A 22,672-nucleotide genomic window follows, 5' to 3' on the forward strand; every position below is an offset into this window, starting at 1 on the left:
TCAAAATCATAGAACACTTTATTAAACAAAACATTAAAACGTTAAGTTATTTTCCTCTATAAATCCCCCATCCAGATCTTCTGAAGTGGTGCTATAAGATAAGCACTGGACTGCTATCCACAAGGTCAACAGTTCAAGCCCACCAGCTGCTGCTCAGAAATCCTATATACTGACTAAACGGCATTTAATAACAGCAACAGATTCTGAAGGCAGTGCTTCCATTTCTCTCCCCTTTCCTCAAAGAAATCTGCATCTTTGATTTCAACCAACTTCAAAAATGTTTTAACACCCTCAAGATAGTCAAATCATATTATTTTTCAATATTCTTAAAGTTTGGCGAACAAGAAGATTTTTGCAGGGACGAAGTCAGGGTTATAGGATGGATGGAGTCGATTTTCACAAAGAAATTCTCCTGAGGCAGTCTTTTCCACCCTCAGGAGTAAGCAGGTATATTAACATGATGGAAAAAAAAAAAAAAAAAAAAAAAAAAATCTTAATGTAATGTTTCTGGCCTTTTACTCACTAATGCAGTTTTCAATTTTTTAAAAACTTCTTCCTAACAAACCCCATGATTTTCTTATGCATTGCTTTCAAGAAAATTTGTCAAGAATGTTCCTTTCGAACAGTTAAGATACCTTCATAGCAGGCCTCTCTCACAGAAATTTAATAGGCCCAGCAGATCTCTGTAGAAACTGTTGTTTTACTAGGACCTCCATCCCCTTTTTAAGGCAATCTAAAGCCCAGCTGTGACTCTGTAAGATTAACTCTGGACTGCTAGTCACAAGGCCTATGGTTCAAACTCACCAGCAGTTCCTTGAAAACACTATTCAGGGTCACTGTGAGTCAGAACTGATGCCATAGCACTTAACAACAATAACTGCAACAACAAGACTGACATGTTTAGTGCTGAGGGAACTCAGTAGAAGCACGTTTAAACATATTTTGTTTGAAATAGACCTGTGCCTATATGAACTGGAACCCTAATAGCAATCCTTTAAAAATTACCCTTATATATGTATGTGGAGTGTGGGTGTGGTGCTGTGAGCTAAGGTGTTGGACTATAAATTGGTTTGAATCTCAAGGCCGGCACTTCAAACTCACCAGCTGCTTCTCGGAAACCCAATACACGGTTGCTATGGGTCAGAACCAACTGGATGGCACTTAACAACAACAACAACAACAATAGTATATATATGTGTACATATCCAGGCATTTAAGTGTGTATGTGTCCTTGAACAGAGGAAACAGTTAAACTTTACAAATTATATACTAGGGATTTCTAAAAGTTGTGGAAAACTTCCTTTATCTTTTAATTTCCATTTTTCCATGAAATTTTGAAGCCCCTCTTATATATGTAAAGCCTGAAACAGATCATGGTCACTTAGTGGATATTTGTTCATCTTTTCCTGCTCCATGTTCAGTATCCTACTGCTGGAAATAAATGTTATTTCCTTTTGGAGAAAGACGTTTGCCTTCTTTCAGTGATAATTTGAAAGGGACTGACACTATACCTTAGCAAAAGTAGGTAAGATCCTTAAGGTTGGCTGGTCAAGCTAAGCAAAAAATTTAGCTTAAAAATGGACTTCCTGTTAAGTGCCGTCGAGTCGGTTTCAATCCATAGCAACCCTGAACAGGGTTTCCGAGGCTGTAAATCTTTACGGGAGCAGAAAAACTCATCTTTCTCCCGGGGAGCAGCTGGTAGTTTCGAACTGCTGGCCTTGAGGTTCTCAGCCCAATTCGGAATCACTATGCTAAAACTGGACTACAGTCAGTATAAAGGTAAATGTGACTTTAAATCTAGAACACACCATCTCAAACAACACATCAGTCTCTTAAACTTTTCCAGTGTACATCTTAATGTTCATTTTACTTGAATTTTGTGGTTTCTGTTGGAAAAAAAAAAAAAAAATGGCTACTGCTCTGGTAGCGTAGTGGTTACAAATCGGGCTGTGAATCTTAAGGTCAGCAGTTCAAAACTACCAGGTGTTCCAGGGGAGAAAGATGAGACTTTCTGCTCCCGTAAAGATTTACAGCCTTGGAAACCCTGTACAGGGTCGCTGAGTCAGTTCCGACTCCACGGCACATAACCACCACCAATCCCATTTTGCTTTCACTCACTGATTGCAATAATTCCTTTATGTCAGACCTTTAATTACTTACCTTGTTGTTGTTGTTAAGTAGCTTCATGTCAGTTCTGACTAATAGCAATCCTTTATAGGGTTTCTGAGGAGCAGCTGGTGGATTTGAACCACCAACCTTGCAGTTCAAACTGACCTTGCAGTGCCTTGCATTATACCACAGAGGCACACCAGGACTCCAATACTCACCTTAGCCATTCCCAAACCTTATTTTACATAGTAATCCTCTATGTTTGCATTTTGTGTTTTCTTACTCTTTTTTTTTTTATTATTTTTTATGATACCAGAAATATTGAGATTTCTAGTATGTTCATGCATTGCCTCATTGGAATTATATCAGTACTATTTCCTTTCATTTTATTTTAGCACTTCACCTCCTGAATGAGAAAGAAGTGATTGTAAAATTCTCATCACATTTATGTCTGTATTTAGTTTAGGTCTCTCTTTTCCGTTTGTTGATTTATTTTAAGTTTGCACCACCGTACTCTGTTTTCATGGAAAATGTCTATGGAAATCATGCTGCCCACTAACAACCACCCACCTGGATTTATGCTGAGAACTCAGCCATTCACTGCAAAATCAATCAGATTCAAATAGAGAGTGAACCTCTTTGAAAGAAACTGATTGCCCAAGTTTTTGGTTACAATTGCATAAAAATGTAATTGGATAATAAAACTTGGTCTTTACAGCACTCTGAAACTCTTAAAGTATGTGGAAAATAAAAGCAAGTAGTATTATTAAAGTGGATGGGAAAAATGAAGCACAGGGAGAGAAGTGGCATCCCAAGGTGACCCTGGATGCCGAAAAAATAGCTGGGAATTTTATACCGAAAAAGAATACCAGTTTACTAGTGCAATTGCCATTATTATACTCCACCTATAGTAGACTGAGTACAATCTATGTGTTAGGCATTATTATAGGTAATGTACAGAATACAGTAATTGGAAACATATAACATCTCATTTCCTAGAAAACTAAAATCTCTTGTTATATAGTTCTATTATTTACTTTGATATGCACTGAGTACCTAAAAGTAAAGTTTCCTAATTAGACTACAGGTCCCTCTGATTCCTCCATTTCTTTTTAGAAAATGTTGGGTCCCTTGTTTCAATGAATTTCAAAAACACCTCTTCATGATCCCAAAATTTCTTTCCTTGAAGTGATAATAAAACCTCTTAGGAGTCCTGGTGTGGTGCTGTGGGTTAATGCGCCAGACTGCAAAGCCATTTGAACTGCAAGGTCGGCAGTTCAAGCTTACCAGCTGCTCCTCGGAAACCCTATAAAGGCTTGCTATGTGTCGGAACCGACTCGACGGCACTTCACAACAACAACAACAAAGCAAAATAGGAGGTGGAAAAATAACCTAGTTTAAGTTTGCTGACTAAATTAGATAAAATAAATCAGTATTGCATTGCACGGCAAATGCCTTTTCCCAACACATAAAAGGCAAATATACATCTGGACCTCACCACATGGAATACTCAGGAATCAAATTCACTGCATATACGGCAAAAGACAATGGAGAAACTCAACATTATCAACCCAAAGAAAGTCAGGGACTGACTGTGGAAAGGATGATCGATTCTTCACATGGAAATTCCTTCAAAAGTAGATGGAAAGAAGACAGTCACAACACCAATAATTTCAAGAGGTACTATATTATCAGGAACCAATCATATTCAAGGAAGGAGTTCAAGAAGCACTGAAGGTATCAGCAACAAATAAGATTTCAGAAATTGATGGATGCAAATTGAAATATTTAAATAAAGTAACACAGCACTGAAGGTTCTCACTCATCTATGTCAAGAAATTTGAAGGAAACTATGTGGCCAACTGATTGGAAGAGATTTATATTTGTACCCATTACAAAGAAAGATGATCAAATTGAATGCTGAAATCATTGAATTATATCATTAATACTACAAGCAAGCAACATTTTGATGAAGATAATTCAAATGTGATTTAAGCAGTACATTAACAGGTTGTTGTTGTTAAGTGCCATCGAGTTGGTTCCGACTCATAGCAACCCTGTACAGGGTTTCTGAGGCTATAAATCTTTATGGGAGCAGAAAACCTCATCTTTCTCCCACGGAACAGCTGGTAGTTTCGAACTGCTGACCTTGTGGTTCGCAGGCCGATTCATAACCACTACGCTACCAGAGCAGGTAGCTGCCATAAATTCAAGCTGAATTCAGAAGAGGACGTGGATCAAGGGATATTATTGCTGAGGTGTCTATGGATGTTGACTTAAAGCAGAGAAAATCTTTATTGACTATGTAAATGTATTTCACTGTATGGATCATAATAAACTATGGATAACATTGCAAAGAATGGGAACTCCAAAACATTTAGTTGTGCTCATGAGGAATTTGTGCATAGACCAAGAGGCAGTTGATCAAACAGAACAAGGCGGATACTGAATGGTTTAAAATCAAGAAATTTATGTGTAAGGGTTGTAAACCATACCTAGTCAATCTGTATGCTGAATAAATAATACAATACAATACATTATATGAAAAAGAACATGGCATCAGGATTGGAGCAACATTCATTATTAACTTGCAATTTGCAGATGATACAATTTTGCTTGCTGAGAATGAAGAAAACTTAAGACATTCACTGATGAAAATTAAAGACTTCAATCTTCAGTATGGATTGTGTCTCAATATAAAGAAAAATTTTGATGCAATAAAAATTGAAATCTTTCAAAAACTGATGGAGCACTGGGGCACTCACTCATCTTTGTCGAGACATTTGTAAGACAGCTACTTGGCCAACTAATTATAAAATACCCATGTTTTCATCCATACCAAAGATAGGTGACCTAACAGACTGCAGAAATCACCGAACAGCATCATTCATATCACTTGCAAAAACTGCTGCAAAAGTACATCAGTATCGAATTGCTAGAAACTCAACCTGGTCAGGAGAGTAGTTGGAAGAAGGGATATCATTGCCGATCTCAAAAAATCTTGGCGGAAAGCAGAGAATATTAGAAAGATGCTTATCTCTACTTTATTGACTATGCAAATACTTTTGTATGGATCATGATATAATATAGATAACGCCAGGAAGACTGGGTATTTCAGAACACTTAATTGTGCTTAAGAATAATCTGTGCATAGACCAAGAGAAGGTCATTGGAACAGAACAAGGGACACTGAATGTTTTAAAATCAGGAAAGGTGTGTACCAGGGTAATATTCTTTCACCATACTTATTCAATCTGTAGGCCGAACAAATAATCTGAGTGTCTGTATTATATGAAGAAGAACGTGGAATCAGGATTGGAGGAAGACGCATTAACAACTTGCGGTAAGCATGAGACACAACCTTGCTTTCTAGAAGTGAAGAGGGCTTAAAATACTTACTGATTAAGATCAAATACCAGAATCTTCAGTCTGGACTGTATCTCAGTGTAAAGAAAGCCAAAACACTCACAAATGGACCATTAAATCTTATCATGACAAATGGAAAAAATATTGAAGTTGCCAAAGACTTCGTTTCGCTTGTATCCACTATCAACACTCATGGAAACAGAAATCAAGACATCAAAGGACATACTGCATTAGAAAAATCTGCTGCACAAGACCTATTTAAAGTGTTGAAGAGCAAAGATGTCAATTTGAGGACTATAGAAGAATTGATGCATTTGAGTTATGGTATTGGAAAAGAATATTAAAAGAACTATGGACTGCTAGAAGAACAAACAAAGGAAGTATAGTCAGAATGTTCCTTTGAAATCAGCATGGTGAGACCTCATCTCTCATACTTCAGACATGTTATCAAGAGGGACTAGTCCCTGGAGAAGGACATAATGCTTGGTAAAGTGAAGGGTAAGCATAAAAGAGGAAGATCCCAAAAAAGGTAGATTGTCACAATGGCAGCAGCAAAGAGCTCTAATGTACCAACAAATGTGAGGATGACATAGGACCAGGCAGTGTTTCATTCTGTTGTATGTTGAGTCGCTATGAATTGGAACAGACTAAACAGTACCTAAATACAACAACAAAAATAAAGCAAAGAAAATCCTCACAACTAGATCAATAAGTAATAATATCTTGATTAGTGGAGAAAAAGATCAACTTCAATTTTCTTGGCTACACAATCAGTGTTCATGAAAGTTGTCTTCATTGTTATTTGTTATTGTTGTTGTTAGGTGCCATTGAGTCGATACCTACTCTTAGTGACCCTATGCACAACAGAATGAAACACTTTACAGTCAAATGCCAACCTCACAATCATTGCTATCCCTGAGTCCATTGCTCCTGCCACTGTGCCAGTTGATCTTATTGGAGATCTTTCTCTTTTTCCCAACCTTCCATTTTATCAAGTATGATATCCCTCTCCAGGGACTAGTCACTCCTAATAATATGTCTGAAGTATGAAGGATGAAATCTTGCCATCCTGGCTTCCTAGGAACATTCTGCCTATTCGTCTTCCAACATATATTTGCTTGCTCTTTTGGCAGTCTCTGGTACTTTTAATATTCTCCACCAACATCATATCTCTAATGCATCAATTTTTCTATGGTCTTCCTTTACTCATTGTCCAACTTTCACATTCATATGAGATTATTGAAAATACTCTGATTTGGATCAGGCACGTATTAGTCCTCAAACTAACATCTTTGCTTTTAAACATTTTATAGAGGTCATGCATCCCAGAGCGAACAAATCTGTTTGGGAGAAGTATAACCAAAATTCCCCTTAGAAGCAAGGATGGCAAGACTTCATCTTTGGTACTTTGGAAATATTATTAGGAATAACCAGCCTCTGGGGAAGGGCATTGTCTTAGTTTGAGTTCTCTGGAGAAACAAAACTGGTGAAACAAATATATGTAGATTGTTGCTTTTAAATGCTGTCAAGTCAGTTCCACTTCCTAGTGACCCTGTATCAGGTTTTGAAGGAACAGTTGGGAGTTTGACCCCCCCCACCCCCACCAACCTTGCATTTCAAACCAATCTGTGGTTCAGTGCTTATGTGTGATTCGGTGGCACACTAGATTCCATATATATAATATACATATTATATATATGGTTGGAGCATAAATGTTAATAATAGTGGTATTAACTTGTCTTCCTTGTAGACAGATTATACTTTAAGATAGATCTTGAAATGTTTTTTTGATGATGAATGCCACATCATTCCTCTTCAATTTGTAATTCCATGCATAGTAAACCATATGACTGCCAGATACAAGATGATCAATACTAATCCACTTTAGCTCACTAATTCCTAAGGTATCTATCCTTATGTATGTCACTTACTTTTTTTGACAACTCCCAATGTTCCTAGTTTCATACTTTGTGTATTCCATGTTCTAATTATTAATGGATGTTTCCAGCCATTTCTCCTTATTTTGAGTTGTGCCCCAACAACAAATGAAGGGCCTAGAAGCTTTACTCTATTTGCATCATCACAGACAACTCAACTTTGAGGAAATAGCTCTTCCCCAGTCCTGTGTTTAGTTCCTTCCAACCTGATGGGCTTATCTTTCTGCACTATATTTTTCAATATTCTGGTGCTATTCAACATGTTTCAATATTCAATAGTCTGTTGCTATCTGACAATGCCCACTGCTACTCATAATGTTTTCAGCGGCTAAACATCAAAAATAGTGGGCTTCTCCTTCGTCTTGGTTTGTATTAATCTGGAAGCTCAGCTGAACACTGTCAACTATGTCTGTTGTTGTTGTTGTTAAGTGCCGTCTAGTCGGTTTCGACCCATAGCGACCCTGAACAGGGTTTCCAAGGCTGTAAATCTTTACGGGAGCAGATCGCCTCATCTTTCTCCCGCGGAGTAGCTGGTAGTTTCGAACTGCTGACCTTGAGGTTTGCAGCCCGATTCGTAACCACTACGCTACCAGAGCTCCTACCAACTATGCCTGTAGCTTGTTGATATTTAAAATACCAAGACATAGCTTCCACCTTCATAACAACACTCAAGCCACTGCCATGTTATAAATTGACAAGTGAGTTGTGGAAGATGCACAATCCCTGTATTAGGAGGATATATGTTGTTGTTGTTGAGTGCCATAGCGTCGGTTCCGACCCATAGCGACCCTGTACAGGGTTTCCGAGGGTGTAAATCTTTACGGGAGTAGAAAGCCTCATCTTTCTCCCGAGGAGCGGCTGGTAGTTTCGAACCAATGACCTCAAGATTCGCAGCCTGATTCGTAACCACTACGCTACCAGAGTTGCTTAGGATGATATATAGACACTTATAAAATGCCTTTGCAGCATTGAAACTTGAGCAGAAATTATGGGTCCTTTACCCCGTATGGTGTTAGGATAGACCATAATTTTATCTTTGATTTTCATTGACACTTTAAAAATAAATTCTATTTTTGCTTTCTTTCACAATTCACTTAAATATCGTGTCATTGTATTTGGGGGTCCAAACTTCCTGGGCTCAGAGCCTTGATTTGGATGTGATTTGTTCAAAATTACTATAAAAAGGTGACCTCCAAACCAGTGAGTTGATATAATTATAGCACTTAATTTTTCTTTCATTATTAGACAGAAGTGATATAAGGCTGAAGGGACATTCATCTCAAACACATTCCAAAGTTGTTTCAGTCATCATAATTTCCCAAATATCAAAGAGGTGAAGGAGAGGATCTTTAACAACCTGATCTTAAAATTTGTTGTTGTTGTTGTTAAGTGCCGTCGAGTTGGTTCCGACTCATAGCGACCCTGTACAGGGTTTCCGAGGGTGTGTAAATCCTTACGGGAGTAGAAAGCCTCATCTTTCTCCCGCGGAGTAGCTGGTAGTTTCGAACTGCTGACCTTGAGGTTTGCAGCCCAATTCGTAACCACTACGCTACCAGAGCTCTACTACTCATCATTTACCTCGCGTACCATTGACTATACTTGGTCATAGAATATGGATTGTTAGAAAATATAATCTCTAACTGAGTAACCACGAAAACATTTTAAATTTCAGGATAAGTTACAAATATATAGTTATATAGTAATATGGAGTCTTGGTGTGGTGCTGTGGGCTAATGCGTCAGACTGCAAAGTTGTTTGTACTGCAAAGTTTGGTGGTTCAAACTCACCAGCTGCTCCTTTGAAACCCTATACAGGGTCGCTATGGGTCGGAATCGACTTGAAGGCACTTAACAAAAACAACAAAAACAACATATAGTTATATAGTTATATAGTCCTGGTGTGGCATGGTGGGCTAATATACTGGACTACAAAATCGTTTGAACTACAAGGTCAGTGGTTCAAGCTCATCAGCTGCTCCTTGTAAACCCTATATACGGTTGCTATGGGCCAGAACTGACTGGACAGCACTTAACAACAACAACAACAACATAGTTATAATGCTTACAGGGATGATGGAATCCAATTGATTGTTACTGGGATGGTGGTGGTGGTGTGCCATGTAGTGGTTCCGACTCAAAGCGACCCCGTACAGGGTTTCCGAGGCTGTAAATCTTTACTGGAGCAGAAAGCCTCATCTTTCTCCCATAGAACAGCTGGTAGTTTTGAACTGCTGACCTTGAGGTTCGCAGTCCAATTCGTAACCACTACACTACCAGAGCTCCCTTGTTACTTGGATAGAAGGCAGTATAAATTGTAGCTAAAGAGAAGGTAATTTGGGAAACAAAAATAAAATTAATTCAATGGTTAAAATTTATCCTTTTCTTACTGACCTACCAACCACACTTGAACTAAATGTTTTATTTTTAACCTGATGGAATGATGGAATAAAACATTGGAATCATCCTAATTTCTCTCTCTCTCTCTCTCACTTTCTCTCTCTCTCTCTCTCTCTCTCTCTCTCTTTCTCTGTCACTAGCTCATTTTCACATCACCCATCTGTAATTATTCAGAAAATTGCTGGCTTCTACTTCAAAACACATTGTCATTCAATAGCTTCTTCTTAACTGCAGTATAATCACCTGAATTCCAGCCACCTTAGTTTTTCTACACTCTTATTTTTTTGTATTCTGATTTTCCTCATGACCTCTCCCCCAGCACACCCTCTGGGCACTTGTCAATCCACTCAAAGTAAAGCCATTCTTTAGAAAGTTGCCATGATCTGTTTCCTTCCTATCTCCTTGAACTCCTTTACATCTCTTCCATAAACACTGACTTTCTTGCTGCTCACCCAACCTGCCAGTTATGTTGGAACTTCAGGATCTATTAAATTGATGTTCCCTTTGTCTAGGATTCTTTTTCAATAGAAAAACCTATGGCTTTAACCTTTACTTTATGAATACTGCCATGAAATCTCACAATATCAGGGATTTGTGCTAATTTATTAATTCACTGCCTTATAGTTACACATTCACCATTCTTTGGAAGCACAGGGTTTCTGGAGGGAACTGTAAACCCAAGGTCAGTAGTTTGAACCCACAAGTCTCTTCATGGGAGAAAGTTGCTGCTTTCCGTTCCTATAAAGATTTACAGTCTCACTAACCCTACACAGGCTTGTTAGAAGTTGGAACACCACCACCACCACCATTCTTTGGCTTACTTTTTCTATTGGATCTGGTCTGTAACAGCTGCAATTTTCCTTTGCCAGCTGGCTCCCTGTCAGGGTCTGCCAATAGGAGGTACTGAAGGAAGACGTCAAGGCTGGAAGAAGAAAAAGGGACTGTTTTTCTTTCTATGTGTTTTTGTTTTTGTTGTAGTGGCAAATGGTTCTACATACAGATGGTCATTTTAACATTCCCCCCATGGTGTCAGTGTGCTCTCAAAGTTTCAGGGTGGCCTCCAGAATGTTTCCTTTTCCCTGAGGCAATAGGCAATATGATTTCATAGCAGGTGGTCTATCCTTCTGGTACACATCAATCTTTCCAGACCCTTCTTTCTGTTTCTAACTTTCTTCTTTGTTCCATTTTCCCTACACCCTAGGAGGGAAATACAGTATGTAGTTGATACCCTGCTACAGTTTAGAATTCTCTAATTACCACTTTTCTTAATTAGCCAGGAGTCCTAGTGTAGTGCTGTAGGTATCACTGGACTGCTAACCAAAAAGTGAGTAGATCAAATCCACCAGTTGCTCCTTGGAAACCCTTTACAGGATCACTATGAGTCAGCGCTCACTTGACAGCACTTAACAACAATAAAGGAAAGCAGTCATAACTGACTTTGTTAAATTACATCAAATAGCCTTGTAACCAGAATAATAATTGATATGGTTTCTTTCAGTTGGCTATATGGTGTCTCACATATTTACGTTGATTTGTTTCCTCTCATCACTTATCTCCATTTAAATTGCTACATATTAATATCTGTATTTCTTGAATTGTACTCAAAATAGCATGATAACTTTATAAAGGAAAGGACTTTGTTTATTTTATAAAGACTTTATCTCTAACACCTGAAATATTATCTGTTGTAGTTGTTAGGTGCTGTCAAATTATCCAAGTATTATAATGAAATATGCAAAGAACTACAATTAGAAAAATCAAAAGGAAAAACACTCCCAGCATTTCTCAGCTGAAAAAACTGAAAAGAAATTCAAACCTCAATTATGGATCAAATATTGATTGATCCAGAAAGCATCAAAAGAAGATAGAAGGAATATACAGGGTCACTGTACCAAACAGAAATGGACAATGTTCAATCATTTTAAGGGTAAATGGTATTGTAGGAAGAAGTCCAAGCTGCACTGAAGACACTGGTGAGATACAAGGCTCCAGGAAGTTATGTCAATGGACTCAAACATAGCAAAGATTGTGAGGATGGTGTCAGACTAGACAGTGTTGAATTATAATCATTATGAATCATATTCAACTCTATAACATCTAACAATAATAACATTGTATGTATAGAATGCATGGAATTGTACATCTGTCAACACAGTTTAAATGTATAGAACCTGCATTAATTTACAACACTACACTTTACTAATATATAATTATTGTTCCCATTTGGATATATTCTAGAGCTCAGTATCCAGAAATAAGAGGGAGCACGTGATACTTCTGTATAACATTGGTTATGACTGAAGGAAAGAAGTCCATTTTTCTCACTATGAGTTCTCTATATTTTATTCATCTTTGTGAATTAAAACTCATTAATAAACTTTCCACAAAAAAAAACAAGTCAGAATCCTCTCTAAAAGATATCATTTATTTCATAATTATTTATTAAGGGAATATAAGCTGGAACTGATGCGATGGCACCTAACAACACACCAACATATGCCAGATATTGTGTCAACACATTGTTGTTGTTCAACACCGTCGAGTCATTTCTGACCCATGATGACCCTGTATAGGGTTTCCAAGGAGTGGCTGGTGAGCTTGAACCACTGACCTTGCAGTTCAAACTGCAGTACAGCACATTAACCCACCGAGCCACACTAGGACTCCAGGTTAACACTTTAGGAATAGCAAAACAAGAGAAAGCGATCCATGGTGATGAAAACCTCTCAAGAAAGGCAATAACAAGTTAACAAGTTAATCCTGGCATTGCAACTGTATTATGGTGGAGTGTGACTACTTGAAGAAGAATGACTTACAAATGCAGTAAAAGCAGGAGATGATGCATCTTTTGAAGTAACTAAATAAATGTATCTTGGCTCTATTACAGATAAGAACATGGAGAATGATAATATATTTGACTGAAGAATGAAAGAAGTCAAATTACTAAGGGTTGTATAGGTCCTTTGAAAATATACACTACCGAAATCCACTGAAGATGGGAGAGGTAGAAGTGAAGAATATTATGAACACATTTGAAGTTTGGAAATTTAGCAGGATTGCAGTGTAAATAATAGATTACTTGTACCCAGATGGTTGAGGTTGTTACATCAGTAGTATTCCTTGTCACCTTCTTCAGATTGTGAGACTTCCTTTTCATCTTCTTTACAATGTGAGACTCCATCCCTGTGATGCTTTCCCGATACCTCCACTGGGTGAGTGTTTCCCTCTCCCAAAGGGTATTGGTCATGTTAACTCTTTCGTCATCTATCATTCTCCTGTGTTCATGACAGTCATTCATAATTCTATGTTCTCATAACTGTTTCCAACTTCTAGACATTCCACATCTGATTCATATTCTAAATGGTCACAGTATAATCTAAAAACCCATGAAAATGTATAAAACCCAATTCTACACTCTGTTTTCTTCAAAGAAACATATTATTTTCTTTTAAATAGCATTGTATATTGTAAGGATGGTACACTATTCCCAGAAATATTTATGGAATGGTTCAAACACACAAATGATAAAATAATAGTTTACCTGGACATTACTATATATTCTGGAAATTCACATACAAAGAGGTTTCAAAAAGTTCATGGAGAAATTTCATTATCTTCAAATTCCATTTTCCCACAAACTTTTTGAAGCCTCTTGCACAGACAAAAGTAACTAAAAAACAAGCAAAAATAAGCTAATTGCATTCTCTTACTTATTGATGAGGAATTTCTAGCCAGAGTTTAAATAATTTGCTTAGGACATCAAAGATGATGAACTAGCCTAGTTATCTTTGTAATTAGAAAATTCAATATTTGAAAATGTTTTCAAATCAGAATTGCTGGTGCAGTATTATTAGCTCTTATATTTATCCAAATAAAAATCTACTTTATAGAATCCAGCAATATCAAAGTGTATACTTATAAATGCATCAAAAAATTCTTGCACAATCTTTTGAGCTATTTAACAGAGATCGTGGGTCACTGTACAATAGCCATATGATTCAGATAATTTTACATGGAGACTTTTTAGATATTATAATGATGCTTCCAATATAATTGCAATTTCTGTATATTTGGATTTTCAAAGATGTTTGCAGGTATTAGAAAATATAATTTATCAAGACTACTATTAATATTTCTCTTTTTACTTGCTGCCTTACATCTTCTTAAAATTTTAATGATTACTTTTTAAGGAGGACTTCCTTTTTATTTTTATTAGTATCTTAATATAAAGGAGCTGATACAGACATCACATATAAGATTTGGGATGTTCCTTTCCTTTTATTTATGACAAAACAATATTTAATTAATTGTCAATTAAATTTCTAGTACAATTTTTAATAAAGATTCTGAAGCAAAAACACTTAAATATGGAATTGTCATTACTTCTGTGTGATATAAAATACATCTCTTTCATTACGGAGTCCTGGTATGGTGCTGTGTGTTAATGTGCTAGACTGCAAAGTCACGCTGATCTGCAAGATCAGTGGTTCAAGATCACCAGCTGTTCCTTGGAAACCATATGGAGGGTCACTATGGGTCAGAATAGGCTCTACAACACTTAACAACAACAATTATGTAAGCTAATTATACAGCAACACAGTTGCATCAAAGTCCTGGTGTGGCACTGTAAGATAAGTACTGGATTTCAAACTACAAGATTGGCAGTTCAAACCCAGCAGCCACTCCTTGGAAACCCTATACAGGGTCATTATGAGTCAAAACAGACTTAACAACAACAGCAAGCTAAAAGGATTAGTTATTTTCAAAGTTGAATGTATTTTAATAAATTATAGAATAATTTGGTTCTGGAATTTAATTTTAAGGCAATTAAAAAAAAAAAAAACACCTCATGGAAGGAAATAAAACTCTAACTATCTGATTTGAGCCTCAGGAAGCAGATTTAGAGGAAAATCAGTATGCAGGAGAAATGGTAAAGAGAGCTTTCAGAATTGCCATTTGTGAAAGTCAAAGGAAGTCAGCAGAATTAGGTTAAGGGAGAAGTCAAACTATGACACAGTTTGTTAGAAGTTTGAGCCAACACTGCTGGGAGTTCTGAAGATTGTATGATCCTTCTAAGCTTTTCAGAGATTTTTAACTATTGAAGTCATAGAGCTTGATCTTTATACACCTTCATCAATCACTTGGGCAAGGTAGTCTAAGGCAATACCCAAAGGGGGTTGTCAGTTGAGAATTGTCTATAGGCAGTACTCCCAGGACCTTGGGTAATAAGTCTTCATTCTAGCAGGTGCATCTAGGCAGTGAATCATGCTACTCAGCATGTTACATATTCTACTTCCAAGATTAGAGAAGGAGTCAGACAAGTAACTCACCAATTATTACAATCTTCTATAAAAAGTCCTTGTCTGTGGTCTCATTGTATAAAGGAGTAGTTTATTTCACTGCCTATTCTCAAATACACACCATGATGTATGGCCCCAAATAGAATTGAGCATACACAATTATGTGTGTTGCATGAATGATTGATTTATCCATATAATAGTACAATCTTTGAAAGAACAAAGAGGCAACCTTTCTCAAATAAGGGTCTAGTCAGCATATTGATGAAACTGATAATAGCTTGAGGATTTCATGTACCCTGCCTACAAATTCAATGGCTTTATATATAAGTGGAGTAATCAAAGAAAACCAATAGAAAATATTATCTTGCTTTAAAAAAATAAACAGTTTGATTCTTTTCCACACAGTCACTCTAAAACTAGCCTATAATGTAGTTAGTGCTAAGGAGGATGGGACATTTAAAGTATAAAAATGGACTGTCTCTTTGATCCTCTTTTTTTTTTTTTTTTTCTTTTTCTTTTATTAATGCAGACCAGTATAAATTCTAACTTCTAGGCATTTTCTGAGCTGACCTCTCTGGCTTGAATTAAATTGGTCCAACATTTCCTCTGGAAATCTACTGCTTTTATTGGACCTTTTAAAAGGCATCCTAGATCCTTGGTGTGACACTGTAGTATAAGCACTGGACTATTAACCATGCAAAATGCATGATCAGCAGTTTAAACCCACCAACCACTTTCAAAAACTCTATTCAGGGTTGCTATGAACTAAAACTGACTTGATGGAACTTAGCAACAGAAATACTAAAACAAATGTTTTACTGAGATAACTAGTCTATAATCAAGCACTGATCACAGAGACATGTCAAAACATGGTTTGTTTGGGACACACTCTTGCACATATAAACTGGAATCCTAGTAACACTAATTTCTGGCTAACTTTAGTGTGTTTATGAGAAGGCTTCAAAAAGCCTTTTTTTTTTTTTTTTTTAGAATGAGAAAATTCCATTGTCTTTTCATTTTATTTTGCAAGAACTTTTTGAAGTCCCCTCATACAACTGTTCTAAATGATGGAACTATATCAACTGTTCTAAATGATGGAACTATATCACTGAATAAGACAAGTCGATGCACCTGGTAACTTAATGGGATAATCAGAAAATATACAAATTTAACAATACATACTTGATGCATACAGTTTTTCCTCATATGTGAAACATGACAAGGAGCTTGAGAATAATTTAGGGACATGAAAAATACTTTGCTTTTATTGAAAACACACACTATGTCAAACAATCTGTGAGGTGTTTAAAACCAGTTCTTTGTTTTAACTTCAATGTCACAGTAAACAAAAATGGGAGATATTTTATTTGTTATTTTCCTGGTAGGAACTTTGAAATTCAGGAGTGTCAAGAAACCATGTAAACACAGAGTAACACAGTGGTGGACTTACAGTAGTAAACAGGTAGTCTAGAGCTAAAACATGGGAATACTTCAAAAGATCCTGAAATATCTGAAATTCAGTTTACACATAAACTTCAAGCTTATTTCACTATTTGCTGAAAGAACAGAACTGAGTTATGCAGTCCCTAGGCCTCAGGTAATACTGATTAACTGATTTAAAAATATAGATGTAGACAGAAAAACATACCTTTTTAAGAGCAACAGATGAAGTCAGTCTCTGCAGAATACGGTATTACTGGTAACAAAGTAGAAAGGATATGTTATGTTACCACAAGACTTTAATAACTCGGAAGAAGGAAGAGAAAAATCACAAGAAAAGAGTTAAAAAAAAAAATCAGCAGTAAAGTTTAGCTTCCAGTTTTCTATCTCCCTCCTGTACCTTCCATCACTACTCTAGGAAGATTAATCAAATGCTTTGAGCATATTCTAGGTAAAATGTGTTTATAAACAAAACCATTTTTATTTTAATAGTATATAAATATAATAAGAACTATAAGAGATGCTCTAATGTTGTAGTGATTTGTGAAAAATAACAGCAAAACATTATGCAACTGCTTTGCATTTATATAGCACTCTATATATTGGTAAAAAGAAAAGGTACACACATATTTTTATTATTTTTGAAGCAAGCCATCCCTGCAAACCTTCTCATTTTGCAAATGAATAATAAAACGTCACACAAAGAGCAAGTATCACTGAATTTTAGATGAAGAAGAGGCTCAGGGTTTTTATCTAATTCAACATTCTTATTTTATGGATGACACACATGGCTCCCTGGGTGGACAGTTGATTTGTTCAAAGTCACAATGCTATTTAATGGTAAAATTTAACTGAAAAATCATTGCCCTTGGATTGCTATTCCAGAGTTTTAACAGTATGCTATCATCATCTGCATGTAGTAAAGACTTTATGGATCTATTGAACTACAGTTACTTAAAAGTCTGGCAAAAAGGATGCATTTATGTTTGTTGAATGTATAATTTTCAATCTGCTTTTTCTTTTACTTTCCTTTGCACCTCCTTCTTAAATGAATCCACAGCTGAATAAAGGACACTTGCAGATCAGAATTCTCTGCTCCCCTCCTTCATAGTAGATTGGATTGAGAGGTTGTTGATATTAGATGACTTTAAGATGGCTCTGACTCATAACGTCCCTATGTCCCTATGTATAACATAATTGAATATTGTGCCATCTTCAAAATATGTTTGAGTTCATTATGGCAGGTTTTGTGTCACTCTATCTGGTTGAGGATCTTCCTCTTTTTTTCTTCACCCTCAGCTTTGGCAAGCATGATGCCTTTCTGCAGGGATTGGTCCCTTGGACAATGTGCCCAAAGTACACAAAACAAAGTCTCACAAACTTACTTAAAAGGATAATCTGATTGTGCTTCTTGCAAGACAGATTTGTTCCTTATTCTGAGAGTCCACAATATATTCAGTATTCTTTGCCAACACCATAATTAAAACAGATAAATTATTTATCTGTCTTCCATTTTAATCATCCAAATTTTACATGCATGTAAGGATTTGGTCAGTATACCTTAGTCATCAAAGTGACATGCTTGATTTTTAAAATTTTAAAGAGTTCTTTTGCAGAAGATTTGCCCAGTGTGCTACATTGTTTGACTTTTTGACTGCTGGTTCCTCGGACACTGATTATTGATGCAAGTAAAATGAAATTTAGGTGGGTCACCACTCAAATATGTTCTCCATACTTGTTATTCAGATTTTTACACATAAGGATAAAGTTTTCTGTTTTGGCCATGGCTGAGTTAGAATAAGTGAAAAGCCAGACTTGGCAGATGCATTAGTTCCTTGCCAAATAGAGTAAAAGGGAAAACTATAGTCAAACTTAAATTATGTAGAGATACTATTTAATAATGAACTCTGGTTCTGACTTAAATGAAAATCTACCATCTGGGATTGGATTCATTTCTTTAAACCAAACTCTCATCCCATGTCACAGAGCTGAAAGAGAAATACTTGAAGAATACAAAAACATATTAGGAGGATGGAAGATGGTTTTATCTTTCTAAATGGACTAGGCTGAAGGCCAGGTGGCATAGAGAAGGGCAAGATTGCAGGACATAGTTCTATTTATTATTTTCTTTTCCCATGCTGACCTTAGAAGATTTTATTCTTTTGGAACTATGGTACATAAGCAACAATACCATGACAGTGCCTGCTTGAAATGTCAAAGTAATATCACAGCATCACTGGAGGTTAGTTAGAATTAGGGGCAGAAAAGAGCACAAGAACTCTCCCCCAGGAACCAGAAGAGATACTGAAAACCTAATGTCTAAATAAATGACAGAGATGATGTCTGTGATGAAAATATAATTTTAAATAAAAAAATCACTACATGTTTTGAATAGCAGCATAGTGTAAAAGAATATATTAGTGAGTGGAGGGTGAAGGTATAGATTTCTTTTGGAAGGAACAAAAATATAAAAATCTAAGAGAATATTTTAGTATCCATGTCCAAATGTAGGGACCCAGAAACAGAAGAAAAATAAACAGAGGGAATTCATTGACAAAATGATTGAAAAAAATCCCAGGAGGATGATATCAAATGCCAGGTGGTCAAAGCTCATAGAATAAAAAATGGATTACCTAGGAAGGAAAAGACAAAGAACAAAACACATTTTGACATGCTAGATAAATTTGAACACATTCGTAGTAAAAAAATTCTAGAAGCTTTTGAAAAGAAAAGGGACGTCAATAGTTAATAACTAGGACTATACTAAGATTCTTCCTTGAGTCATAGTGTGGTGTTTGTTATAGGATAACCTCAAGGACAGTGGTTCAAACCCACCAGCTGCTCGTTTGAAACTCTATGTAGGCTCACTGTGAGTTGGAACTGATTTGAAGGCACTTAACAACTAGATTCTTCTTAATGATTGCATTGTTGTTAAGTGCCAGCAAGTCGGCTCTGACTCATAGTGACCCTGTTTAGGATTTCGGAGGAATGGCTGGTGAGCTTGAACTGCCAACGTTCTGGTTCAAACCAACTTTACAGTCCAGCAAATTAACCCACAGGGCCTCATCAAGAGTAAAAAAGTCTCATTCTTCTTCTGTGGAACAGCTAGTAGACGGATCTTTGCTTTGCACTCCAGTGCTTATCCTGCAGAGCCACTACACGTCCATCAACAACATCAAATATCGAGATTAAGGGTGAAATATTTTCAATGTCAAATTTTCATACAGCTTTTTTTGTTATTAAAGATGTAGACTAAATTAATTTTTTGAAGATTTGTAACTTGGAGAAAACTTATTACAGACAGACGTTACATTAAACACACTCTGAAAGAATAGAAAGCAATTTAGAAGAAATCGACATTTAGGAAGCAAAGTTGAATGAAGCACTTACATTTAAACAAGTAACTGTTGTTGTTGTTGCTAAGTGCTTGGTTCCAACATATAGCAACCCTGTATAGGGTTTCTGAGGAGCGCTGGAGGGTTTGAACCGCCCACCTTCAGAAGTAATTTTCTAAATAATCCAGCCTTAGAACACCCTACCAAAAAAAGTAAGAAAGAAAAGAAACAAAACATACCTTTAATTATCCACATTAAAATGCTAGACCTGAAACCTTAAAATATTTCTGCATGTGAAGCAGGCATATTATTTAACAACCAAATATATCACTATCCAGTTTTTCTAAGCATTTTAAAACTGCAAGCAATATTTTTCTGGTGTATTATAATATTGATATCTAAAGGAAACCATTATCTCGTTTTATGAAAAGTATTCAATGGAAATGAAATATCATCGGGATTTATACCTACTTTAGGATAATTTAAAATATATATTGTTGTTGTTTGCCATAGAGTTGGTTCTTACTCATTACTCATACTCGTGGTCAGTTCTTATTTCAATCACTGGGCATCAGCAGACCTTATTAGCAGTTGGAAGTTTTACATATTCCCAATTCAGTCCCATTTGGATTTTTAAATATAATATCCTGTATTTACAAAAATATTTTATGAGCTACCATTTAATACTTATTCATAGCAATGCTTTGCATATATTTTAACTAAGATGTTTTATATGTCCTATCTATCATAAGATAAGGAGCTCGGGTAGCATAGTAGTTACGAATCGGACTGTAAACCACAAGGTCAGCAGTTCGAAACTACCTGCTGCTCCACGCGAGAAAGATGAGGCTTTCTGCTCCCATAAAGATTTACAGCCTCGGAAACCCTGTGCAGAGTTGCTATGAGTCAGAACCGACTCCACGGCAAATAACAACAACAACAACATCTATCATAATATAGAAAAGTAAACTTTTTATAATTTCTTAATTACATATATTGGAGTCCTGGTGTGGTGCTGTGGGTTAATGCTCCAGACTGCCAAGCCATTTGAACAGTAAGGTTGGCAGTTCAAGCTCATTAGCTGCTCCTTGGAAACCCTATACAGCGTCGCTATGGGTCGGAACCGACTCAACAGCATGTCTTCACAACAACAATTACAAATAATATTTTATTATTAAGGGAGAGCTGTGACTGCAGGATAAACACTGGACTGTGAACCACAAGGTCAACGGTTCAAGTCCACCTGCAGCTCCAGAAGAGAAGATGAAGCTTTCTGCTCCCACAAAGATTTACAAACTCAGAACCCCTGTATAGGGTCCTTTTAAGTTGGAGCCAGCTCCATAGCACTTAGCAACAACATTATAAGATTCAATTTGAGATATCATTATTTTTTACTTATGACACAATTGATCAAAGCAACATAAAATATTGGATAGATATAAAGCATATCAAATATTTCAGACATATAAAATATTGGATTTGTTGTTGTTATGTGCCTTGGAGTCGGTTGCGACTCATAGTGACCTGTACATGGTTTCCGAGGCTGTAAATCTTTACGGGAGCAGAAAGCATCATCTTTCTCCTAAGGAACAGCTAGTAGTTTCGATCTGATGACCCTGAGGTTAGCAGCCCAATTTGTAACCACTACACTACCAGAGCTCCTTAAAATATTGAATATGAAACCCTTAATGAGATGTTGTTGTTGTTGTTGTTAAGTGCCATCGAGTCGGGTCCGACCCATAGCGACCCTGTACAGGGTTTCCGAGGGTGTAAATCCTTACGGGAGTAGAAAGCCTCATCTTTCTCCCGCGGAGCGGCTGGTAGTTTCGAACCGCTGATCGTAAGGTTCGCAGCCCGATTCGTAACCACTAATGAGATAGAGGACATTATTTTCCCAATTGTTCATAAGAATGTGCATTAATAATTCTTACTGGTGTGGTACTGTGGGTTAATGCGTTGAACTATAAAGTTACTTTGAACTGCAAGCTTGGTAGTTCAAGCACACCAGTTGCTTCTCGGAAACTTTATACAGGGTGGCTATAGGTTGGAACCGACTTGACATCATTAACAACAAGAACTGCTAGAATATTACTTTTTCAGCAACAAGTTTATATGTGATTTACAAGTTTATAATTATATGATGTTCATACTCAGAACATCTGTTCAGATAAGTATGTAGATGAAGAAGAAAGAAATATTGTGATAACAATGGCTCAGAATTTTATTCACAGGTTCTTTTAGTTAATATAAACACAGAGGAGTCAACATTTTTGATGACCATTTGAAACCGTGAACTGTACTGAATGATTTATATTCAGAAACAGTGGCGATTTGAAAGGCATGATCGGTGTGGGAATGTTTGCGTGTGTAACAGAAAAACAGGTAATACAAAATTTATTGAAATAAAAATATCCTCAAATAAAATCTACTAGAATATCTTTTTTTCTAAATGTTCCTTTGTTTATCTGGTAGCAGTTTCCAATACAATCACTTGTTGCAGATGATGTTTCCAGATTTTAACAAGTCTTTGGTAGAAGTCAGTGTTTCCCCATTCCAGATCTGTCTTGATTTTGAATCCCTCTGGCAGGACCTAGTTGTAAAGAAGAAAAAAACAAAACAACAAATTGCTACTCAATTCACCTCTAGGAAACTTCCTCTCCCTTTTAGCTCATTTGGAGGCATATTGCAGCCACAGTAGTGACCCCTATCAAATTCTTTGTGAAGTACAAGTATGTGTTGGAAGGGAAGGAGACTGAAACATTCATACAAAATGCCACTTGTCATTTGAA

At 36.5% G+C, this 22,672-nt stretch overlaps 1 pseudogene; it reads left to right on the forward strand.

Moving 5' to 3' along the window:
• Positions 1–2,847: 2,847 nt before the first annotated feature.
• The window catches only part of LOC102842172, a 165,164-nt pseudogene continuing 145,339 nt past the window's right edge, over positions 2,848–22,672 (forward strand).

The sequence above is a fragment of the Chrysochloris asiatica genome, unplaced genomic scaffold (genome assembly GCF_000296735.1).
Source record: "Chrysochloris asiatica unplaced genomic scaffold, ChrAsi1.0 scaffold00196, whole genome shotgun sequence".
NCBI classification, from domain to species: domain Eukaryota; kingdom Metazoa; phylum Chordata; class Mammalia; order Afrosoricida; family Chrysochloridae; genus Chrysochloris; species Chrysochloris asiatica.